We start from the raw sequence: 9,643 nt of genomic DNA on the forward strand, positions 1-9,643 counted from the left end.
ACCTGGTTCAGGAACAAACAGACTAAGATGTGCCATTAAATTTTCTTTCTGGCTAGAAAGTAAAAATACTTTTAGGAGATTTGGGGGTACAGTTAGGAAAACGTAAAAAGCCTATTTAAAGAGATTCCTACTATCACAATGAATGCAAAGAACATTAAAATGTATACATAAATTGCAATTATTATTATAGATGATTAGGATTAGCTACTGAAAAACCATGCACATATCATGATGTGTAAAAGATAGTCACATAAAATGTGGCTGCATAAAATAGTTGTATACTCATGAGATTCAATTTTTGAAAACAATATATATATTATTAGCAAAGAAACATGTGAGTCTTCCACTCATGATTTGGGCAACTGTGTAATTTTAAAATGAAAGTAGGAAGGAAAGCTTGAAACCTTGACCTTGGACTTCCAGCCTCCAGTACTGTGAGAAATACATTTCTGTTGTTTAAGTAACCCATCTGTGTATACATAAATGTTTTGATAGCTCTAGGAACAATTTGATCTAGTGTTGGCACATTTTTCTTCTAGGAAATAATTAGTCCTTAAGCAAAGAATTAAAGTCAACAAGCATTAAACATTTAGGAAGCATTTTTAGAAAATATTGGGAAAATCAAACTGCTTAGCATAGTATTTGTAGAAGATGCTCTTAAGGAGAATGTTGAGCAATCACATAGCAAAGAGTGCCTTCTGCTACTTTCTTTCTGATAATAAAAACCATGACAAAATAAGCAAGATAAAAAGAAATATTAAATACAATTGGTATTAGAAGAGGCATGTACCAGCAATGTTAATCATTATACTTTGGTGATTGCTAGATCTGGTGTGAACTATTAGAAGGGCCAAGAAAATATTCTCTGACACCCAAGAATTCTCATGAGCTTCTTACTGAGGAGTTTGAAGCTGATGCCTGCACTCACAAGGTGTCACACATGGTGCTGATTATGTAGGGTCTGTTACAATCCTTTCTGATATCATCATAAATTTCTGAATCAAAAATCACTTGAGATATTCTCATGGATATACAAGCATGATCTCACTTACCTGATTATTGCAGCCAAAATTCTCACGTTCAGTTTGAGCAAAGCCACATAAACAATGAAAATATAGACAAAGCAGATTTAGTGAGGCTCATTCATTTCCCTGCACTTGCTCTCATGTGAGAATTATCATACTACATTTATGGTTGGTTTACCTGTTTCTTTTTTAGATTTGGAAAGCGAGTCAAGGAGAAGAGACTGAGATTAGATGAAATGTATACACATATGAGACGATGAAGAGGAGGCCCTGGGAGCTGAGATAAAGTCTGAGGGGGGAATGACAGCAAAGATGTGGAAGAGTGAGAGAGAATAAGGGAGAAGCAGAGTGGGGAAAGAGGAGAACACATGGATGGGATAGAGCGAGGGCACAGTGAGACATGCAGGATTTTGAAGCAGTAAGTGATATTAGAGAATATTCAGTTGCACAGTCCAGTCATCTTACATATAAGGACACAGAACCCAGAGTGCTGATGATCTCTCCTATTCAGTGCATCCAGCGCTTGTCCCATGGCAAAGTTCATCCTGACTTTCCATCTAAAGCTCCTTTTACTGCAAGAAATTTACTGTGGGAGTCCAGAAACACATAGGCCAGATGGAAGGAGAGCTGCTGAAATCCAAAATGATGAGATAAAACTTGAATCAGAGTAGGAGAGAAAATGAGAAGCCCAGAAAAAGGCACAGGGCTATGGGAGGCAGGGGTTTTCTCTGCTGGGGAAGCTGAGTTGTCTGTTGGTGATGAGGGGAAAGTCAGATGAGACTGTGAGACTGTGTGGGAGGGGAAATCACATTTTTATTCTGAGGAGAAGTTTATGGAAGAAGTAGAAATTCAAGAGCTATGGCGGTGTTTGGAGGAGCAAGCAATAAGTGCTGTTGGAGTGGACATGAGCCTGCTTGTGGCCTGAATTAATGGTTCAAGAAGAGGGATCCCTAGAATAGTTTTGGTGGCAAAAGTAAGAATATTGGATTTTTCTAAGATATCTGGAACTCCCTATTTGGTCGAATTCTAATGAGTTTATACCCTACTGATAAATCAGAAATCTGCTTTGACAGAGGTCAGCTAAATTCCTTGGGAGGGGGTGTGGAATGAGGTGACAGTCATATCTCTACATCCTGAAACTGTTACCATAGGACTATTTTTAACCTAAATCTAGACTTAACTAATGCCCGAAAAGGCTATACATTGACTTAGGAATGCTGAGCATGTATCTTGTAATCCTTACTCATAAGTCTGTACGTAAAATGTTCCTAAGGATAAATCACTAACCTATGCAATGCTATGTAACCAACAGAAAAACTGATGTTCTATTGGTTCCTTTGTTCTCCCCTTCCCTGTGACTATAAAAATACTGAAATATGGCCTTCATATTGAAGTACATTCCAAGGCAACTTTGCTGTGTCTTCTGGGCTGCAGACAGTCATATTGGCTCAAGTAAACTGCGGTATCTTATCCGTGCCTCAGGGTCTTTTTCCAGGTTGACACTACTCACACTACTTTTCTCCTCTGGGGTTTCCTGTGTTTAGTGAGCACACAATTGTCAGTGTCCTGTATAGCCACCTCCTTCTCCCAATTATTTTCTTTTTTTCTGCTCCTGGCCACTTCCCCCACCTATTTTGTCTCCTGATTTTTTTTCCTATGGCTTTGTTCTTTCTCAGCTCCCCCAGTACTCAGCATCCTTCAGCCAGTTCCTCAGAAGCCCCTCTCCTTTCCTTTCCCTCCTTCAGGTGTTGTCCTTTATCCACTCTAGCTGAACATCCTCTCAGGTGTGGGGCTGGCTGGGAAGGTCCCACAGACCCACAGTGGGACTGTGACTCGAGCACCAACCGCTTCCTGCGTCTCTGTTCAGGACCACCTTTCTGCTCACAGAAAAGTTGAGGTGAAGAAACTTGTGGCTCATCTCCTCTTCTTTTCCCAACCTGCCCCTTCCTTCCTCTTCCCTCTCCAGCATCTTTTATGCCCCTTGGCATCTCTGAACAGCTCTCACACATTGGTCCCAGAACTACAATACTTATTTAGTTAATTCCCTTCCCTCTCCTTCCTACCCAATCCTAAATGGCCCACCCTCGCATTTCCCACCCCACACTCAAGGGTGTAGGCCACATAATTTGCAGGGTCCAGTGCAAAATGAAAGTGCGGGGCCCTGTCTTATTCTTCTTAGGGTGCTATAAAAGGATACCATGGACTGGGGTGGCTTATGAACAACAGAAATTTATTTCTCATAGTTCTGGAGGCTGGGCAGTCCCAGATCAAGGCATATCGGGGCCCTGTCTTATTCTTCTTAGGGTGCTATAAAAGGATACCATGGACTGGGTGGCTTGTGAACAACAGAAATTTATTTCTCATAGTTCTGGAGGCTGGGCAGTCCCAGATCAAGGCATATGCAGTGTCTAGTGGGGGCCCACTTTCTGGTTCATAGAGGGGAACTTCTGCATGTGTCCTCACATGGTAGAAGCAGTGAGGGAGCTCTCTGAGGTCTCTTTTATGAGGGGAATAATCCCATTCATGAGGCTTTAACCTCATGACCTAATCACCTCCAAAGGCCTCACCTCTGAACACTATAACATTTGGGGTTAGGATTTCAACATTTGAATTTTGAGAAGACACAAAGATTCAGATCATAGCAGTTTTATATTCAAAAGGCAGGAAAAAAGTGCTTTTAAAGGTACAACAATATAAAACTTTTTCATTTCTTCTAAAAGTTTTGTGTGTCTCTCTGTCTCAGCCTGTTATGGTGTTTTGATTTGTTTTGTTATTGTTGTTTGTTTGTTTAATATGCTAATGTTGCACCTCTTGAGCACAGGGCACAGGGTGAATGCAGAGGCTCTTAGGTACCTGGAAGCCCCACTCCAAGACTCTGAGCACATGCAAACTGTCCACTGGCTGCCTGGTTCCCCCCTGATAGCCAGCTGACCTGTGCCCCTGCATTGGCATAGGTTGTATTGTTGTATTGTTATTTTTAATTTTATATTTCAATCTGCCGCAAGTTGCATCTGCAGATGTGGAACATGTGGATATGGGGGCACTATACTTTGTATGGTGGGGCTCATTTGCCAGGAAGTTTTCTTAATGTCTGCTCCACTCTCAGGATTGTTATTTCCTTTGTGTTGTGCCTCAGGAGGACCTATCTCCATGCTCCTTCCCCTCTCCCAGCAGTAGACTGCTCTTGTTCTTGATATTTGCTCTCCTGCTTGGCAGAGGGAGTAGGAACTTTATGTTTAGTTCTGGTTTAGTCTCATGCTTAGACAGATGAGTCATTTTTGAGTTTTTTTGTGTTGGTCTGTGTAAGTGTTCTGTGTTTCTCCCAGCAGTCTGGGACGTCTAGTAATCTAGGACCAGAATGTTTTCTTGTCCCTTCCCATTTGCTTTCTTCTTCTCAGCTGCAGTTTTTGCCTGTGTCTGAAGAACAGCAGGGCTTTTGCCCATCCCTTGTCAAGTGAAGCATTTTTTTGTTATTGAAACTTCCTACTTTTCCCATGCAGTAGTTGCTCCCAAGAGGGTTTATCTGGTCTACATTGCTGACCCCAAGTTTTCAGGAGCCCCTGGTAAGTTCTATGCAAATGAGATAAGAGACGGATGTGAATTTCCCCTGTATCTGTGACTCACAGGGCTTTTATATACTCATGCTAGCCTTTAGTAATTTCTTAATAATTTTAGGTGAATGCTTCTTACTTGCTTGTATAGCATCTGACATCCACCCCAAGTTAGGAAGGGTCTGCATTCCATCTCTTCATGGAGGAGTCTGTCTTTCCTTAGATTTTGGGTTAATTAGTTGCCCTGATATTTCAGATCTCTGTTGGATTCAAGATGAGTTGCGATTTTTGATTATCCAGTTTTTTAAAGTTGTAAGTATGGAAATGAAGTTTTTTCCAGCTTTCTGAAATCTAATTTTAACTTTTGAAATATTATTTTACTTTCTAACTTAGCTTGAGATAACTTGCTTTCTTGTAAATCAAGAAATGACCAAATACATTGCCCAAAAACATTTATGCAGATGATGTTTACAAAGTACAAACAAATATTTAAGAGCCTTTGGATAGTTATAAACACCCCCAAAAAGGAAAGTAAGCCTGCTCAGGAGAGACTAACTTATGACAGGACAACCAGTGAACATCCAAGTAGAAACAATTACAAGAGAATTCTGCATAGATGACTTTAGAATACTGTATTAACTTCACTTCTCACAAGTTTTGACTAGTTTCTACTTATAAGTTACAAGAAATTTACAGCAGGACCCTGTAAGTAAATTCTATGCTTAGTTATATATGCTTTTAACCAAAATAAAACTGTATAAGATTCTCATGTCACTATGTAGGGTTACAAGTAAACTTATGATGTATAAAAAATATTTTATGTTGAAGACCTCCTTCAAAATGAAACAAAATAATTGGGTGCATGAAGTGATTATTCACTCATTTAATAGATATTCACTAAGAACCTACCCCTTGCCAGCCATCTGTTAGGTGGGTATACAGTACAACAACGGTACAGAACCAAAACCCCATGGGGATCACTGAAGTGAAAATTGAGTGGGCAAACATCATTTAAGGGTCACTGCCTTAAAAGCATTGTTTCAACCAGGCTTGTTTTTTCTTATCCATAGAGTTGACATGTTATAATAAAACGCAGCACAACAAGATTTATAGAGGTTGGTGTGTGTTTTTTTCTCTCTAAGTCGACTAAAAGCTCCTTGAATAAAGTGACTGCATTGTCAACCACTGTATGTTCACAATCACAGAAAGACGGCTGGTTCCAGGCAGATGCTAGATGTCTGTGTTGAGTGAATATATATTCATGGAAGTAAAACAGATGAGGTTTTTCTTTACCTGTTTCAACATTCCTGTGGTTTGTGTGATGGCTACTAGCTCTTCTTTAAGGATAATGTTGAATTGGTGGTAGTTTATACTATTGCATGAGACAATCATAGGGTGATGGAGTTTGGATGTGTTGTCCTTACTAAAACTTATGTGGAAATCTGATCTCCAATGTGGCAGTTTGGGTCATGGGAGCAGATCCCTCATGAATGGATTAATGCTCTCCCTAGGCGGGGGGATTAGAGACTGAGTTCTCACTCTATCAGTTCCCCCAAGAGCTGGTTGTTTAATAGACCCTGGCACCTCCTCTCTCTTGCCTCCTCTTGCCATGTGATCTGCTTGTACCTGCCAGCTGCCTTCTGTTTCCACCATGAGTAGAAGCAGCCTGAGCCCCAGTCCAGATGCAGCTGTCCCAGAATCATAAGCCAAATAAACCTCTGTTCCTTATAAATTACCCAGTCTCAGGTAATTCTGTTATAGCAGCACAAAACGGACTAAAACATAGGGTATTTTGAAAGAACAAATTAATAAAACAGTGATAAGTCGGAGATGTGAATGTGCTAGGGTGGGGATGGGATTTGTAAAGGACTACATGAAGTGTTATCAAAACGGCAAGAGAAGGACTGAATGTCCAAAAAGAGCAAGGACAGGAGAATATTGGAGAGAATACCAGGAGCCATTATTTTTATGCTTTTATTTTGTGAATGAGAAAAAAATGTCCCTAGTAGAAAAGTGACTTTTCAATGCCACAGAAGACTTGGTCCATAGCAATTGATTTAGTGGAATGTGACCAGATGGAATTGGTGAAAAGGACAGAAGTTTTTTCTTTTCTTTTCTTTTTATTAGCATATTCATCGTTAGAAATCAAACTTATTCTTTGTGCCCCTTATCCAATCTATCCCCTTCTTCTCCCTCCCCTTTCTCCCTCCCATATTCCCTCTAATAACCATAGATTTGTTCTCTCCATCTGATAGATTAACTGTTCCTCTGTTGGTTTGTTGCCTGGATGATCTGTCCAGTACTGAGACAGGTGTGATTGGGTCCTCCCCTATTATTGTAAATCAGGTGCTTCTTCTATGACTCGGGAGTGTGCTTTGTGGAGAGAGGGGACTTCATTTTTTTTTGGTCTCTGTTGGTGCTTCTCCTTGTCAAAGAAATTGAGGGTCTGGCATGCCATCTGCACAGTGGCTGTGACTGCTGCTATAGAGACTAGCTGCTTTTGCATCAGCCATGGCAATTGTGGTGGCTATGGAGGGCTACCCATGTGAAAATGTTGTTTTTGGTGTGCTCTTTGCCTGATTGCAGCTGGGTTTGGCTTCCCCTGGCTCCACACCTCAGGGCCCTGATGGGGCCCTGGCCTGGTGGTGGCAGCTTGCCTAGTTGCAGCTGAGTTCGGCCTCCCCTGGCTACATGCGTCATTGTAAGATGTTGTTGCAGAGCAGTTAGGGGGAAAAAGGTGAAGGGGAGGGGGAGGGGTAATAGACTGGGAAGAGGGGGAAGGAGGTGGAGCATGATTGAGGCCTGTGGCCCCCATACTCATTCCATCAAGGGAGACCAGAGGGCTTCCAGTGGCAGCTCAGTGGTCCTTGCTGGGCTGGTTGCTGATGTCAACCAGTGGCTGAAGCCCTCAGCCTCCACCACCCCAGCTTGGGAGCCCAGGGCACTTCCTGAGGCAGCTCAGTGGTCATTGCTGGGCTGGTTGCCAGTGTTGGAGGGGCATGGCTGAGGCCCTGAGTCCTCCACTTCCCTGGCCTGGGAACCTGGGTGGCTTCCGGTCCTTCTAGATTTTATAGATGTTCTTTGGTGGTGTCAGGCTGGGTCACAGACCCCTCTGCCCCATCCTATGCAGGTCCCGAGCCAGGTAGTTGAAAGAAAAACCAAGTAGCCACTGACAAAGCTTTATTTCAGACATGAGCTCTGCTGCCAGTGGGTCAGAACTACTGCCTTTTATACTGAAAGTATACAATAGCGGCAACAAAGAAAGGGGTACATGGGCACGCATGTGCACTAACAGTACTACTATGTGATTTGTTTACAGTGGATATGCTGAATCATACCCAGCTGGATATGAGGTAAAAGGCCCTGACTAAACTAACTCCATTTTCCTCACACAGGTGGTGTTCGATCTTTATTAGTTAATGTCAAATTTTGTCTCTGATCTGGGTATTTTGTTGTTTTCTTCCTATTCTGTGTTTGATTATTTGCTGTTCCCACCACTTAAACTCTGCACTGGAATTAATTTGTTTTCCTTTGCTTATTTCTAAAATGGAGGAACTTCATGTGGGGTCTAGCACTTGAGCTAAGCTAAATTGCTTCATTGCTGCTGATTGTCTGTGGAAAGATTTTTGTACAGCTTAGGTTTTAACGGTTGGCCTTATATCTACTTCTGGATCTTGTGAGGTCTGGTACAGTGGAAACTGTGGTCTGGGCCTGAGACTTTTCAGCAAACTGCACCCCCTGCAGTTCTATATTCCTGACTAGTTTCTGCTGAGTGATCCTGCACTGATTGGAGGGCAGATCAGCCGTCCATGCTGTACCCCAGTGTTCCCCTGGTGGGCCTGTCTCGCCCACTGCCCATGCTCCAAACACTTCCCACAGGATGGGCCATGTGCTGGTCCCTTGCAATGACTCACTGGCCTCTGAGTGGTTCCTTTTATCTGTTGTCTGTGGCTCCTTGCTCCTATGTGGGTCCACTTGAACACTGTTAGTGATCTTGCTGGCCTGGGGGCCAATGCTCTCTTCTCCCCTGCTGCTTCCAAGAAACTTCATAGGAAGGGCACAGCTGTGGCTTTGGCCAGCTCTTGCTCCATGTGCTCACCAGCTCCAGACTTAAAGTGACTGGGGCTCGAAATGCTGGGAGCGGTCCTTTCTTTTTTTCAGCATGGCTTCTCTTGCTTCATGAACTCTGTAGGTCTTTCCTCCTCTACCCCTGAGTTCTAGCAGCCTCAGCTTTGCTGTGGTTGCTTTTTTGTAGTTGTAAATTGGTTAATTTGTGGGAGAGAGTGACATTAGGGACCGTCCATTCAGTCATCTTCACCAGAAGCCCCCCAAAAGAGAGAATTTGTAAGCCAGAGAGGAAATGAGAAACTGAGGAGGAGGCCCAGGGTTGGGGACAGAGCAGATTTTTTGTTCTTGTTTTGCAGGCAGGGTAGGTTTGTCTGTTGGTTGAAGAAGGAAGTCAGAATATAGGTAGTATGGGAAAGGTTTATTTAGAACAGAAATCAAAGACCAACTTTTCTGAAGAAAGAAGTAACTTCTGCAAATAAAATGCTGTTTCTGCTACTTCCATTTCTAGCTGCTCTTCTCCTAGGAGGTAACAATGAGGAAGGTAAGAACTCTGGCAACTGCCTAGTTGTGCACAGGAGGGTGTGTAGTGTGTGTGTGTGTGTGTGTGTGTGTGCGCGCACGTGCACGCTTCTGTGAGGTGATTTCCCAGCATGTATCTGAAGAGTCAGAGTTCCAGGCTGGTTTCATTCTGAGAATCCCTGACTTTAGGTCCCTGGGCTCTTTTGAAGGTGTGAATAAGCTGTGAGACTGTGTGGAAGGCAAATATCTGCTAAGATAACTATGGCTCTCCTTCCCTCCACATTCTGAGTCCCCCACTCAGGAACATTAATTTCTGTATTCTCTCTCCTTCTCAGTGCCTTTTTGCTGCACATCTTATGTGTTCTTTTGGCACAGGAATCGAGGAGCCTATCTCCTACCATCTTATCCAGATCTCATCCTTTTACAACCATTCCTGGACACAAAATCTTGGCTCAGGATGGCTGGGTGAGTTGCAGACTC

This window comes from Galeopterus variegatus, unplaced genomic scaffold (assembly GCF_000696425.1).
Source record: "Galeopterus variegatus unplaced genomic scaffold, G_variegatus-3.0.2 Scaffold9490, whole genome shotgun sequence".
Classification (NCBI taxonomy): Eukaryota; Metazoa; Chordata; class Mammalia; order Dermoptera; family Cynocephalidae; genus Galeopterus; species Galeopterus variegatus.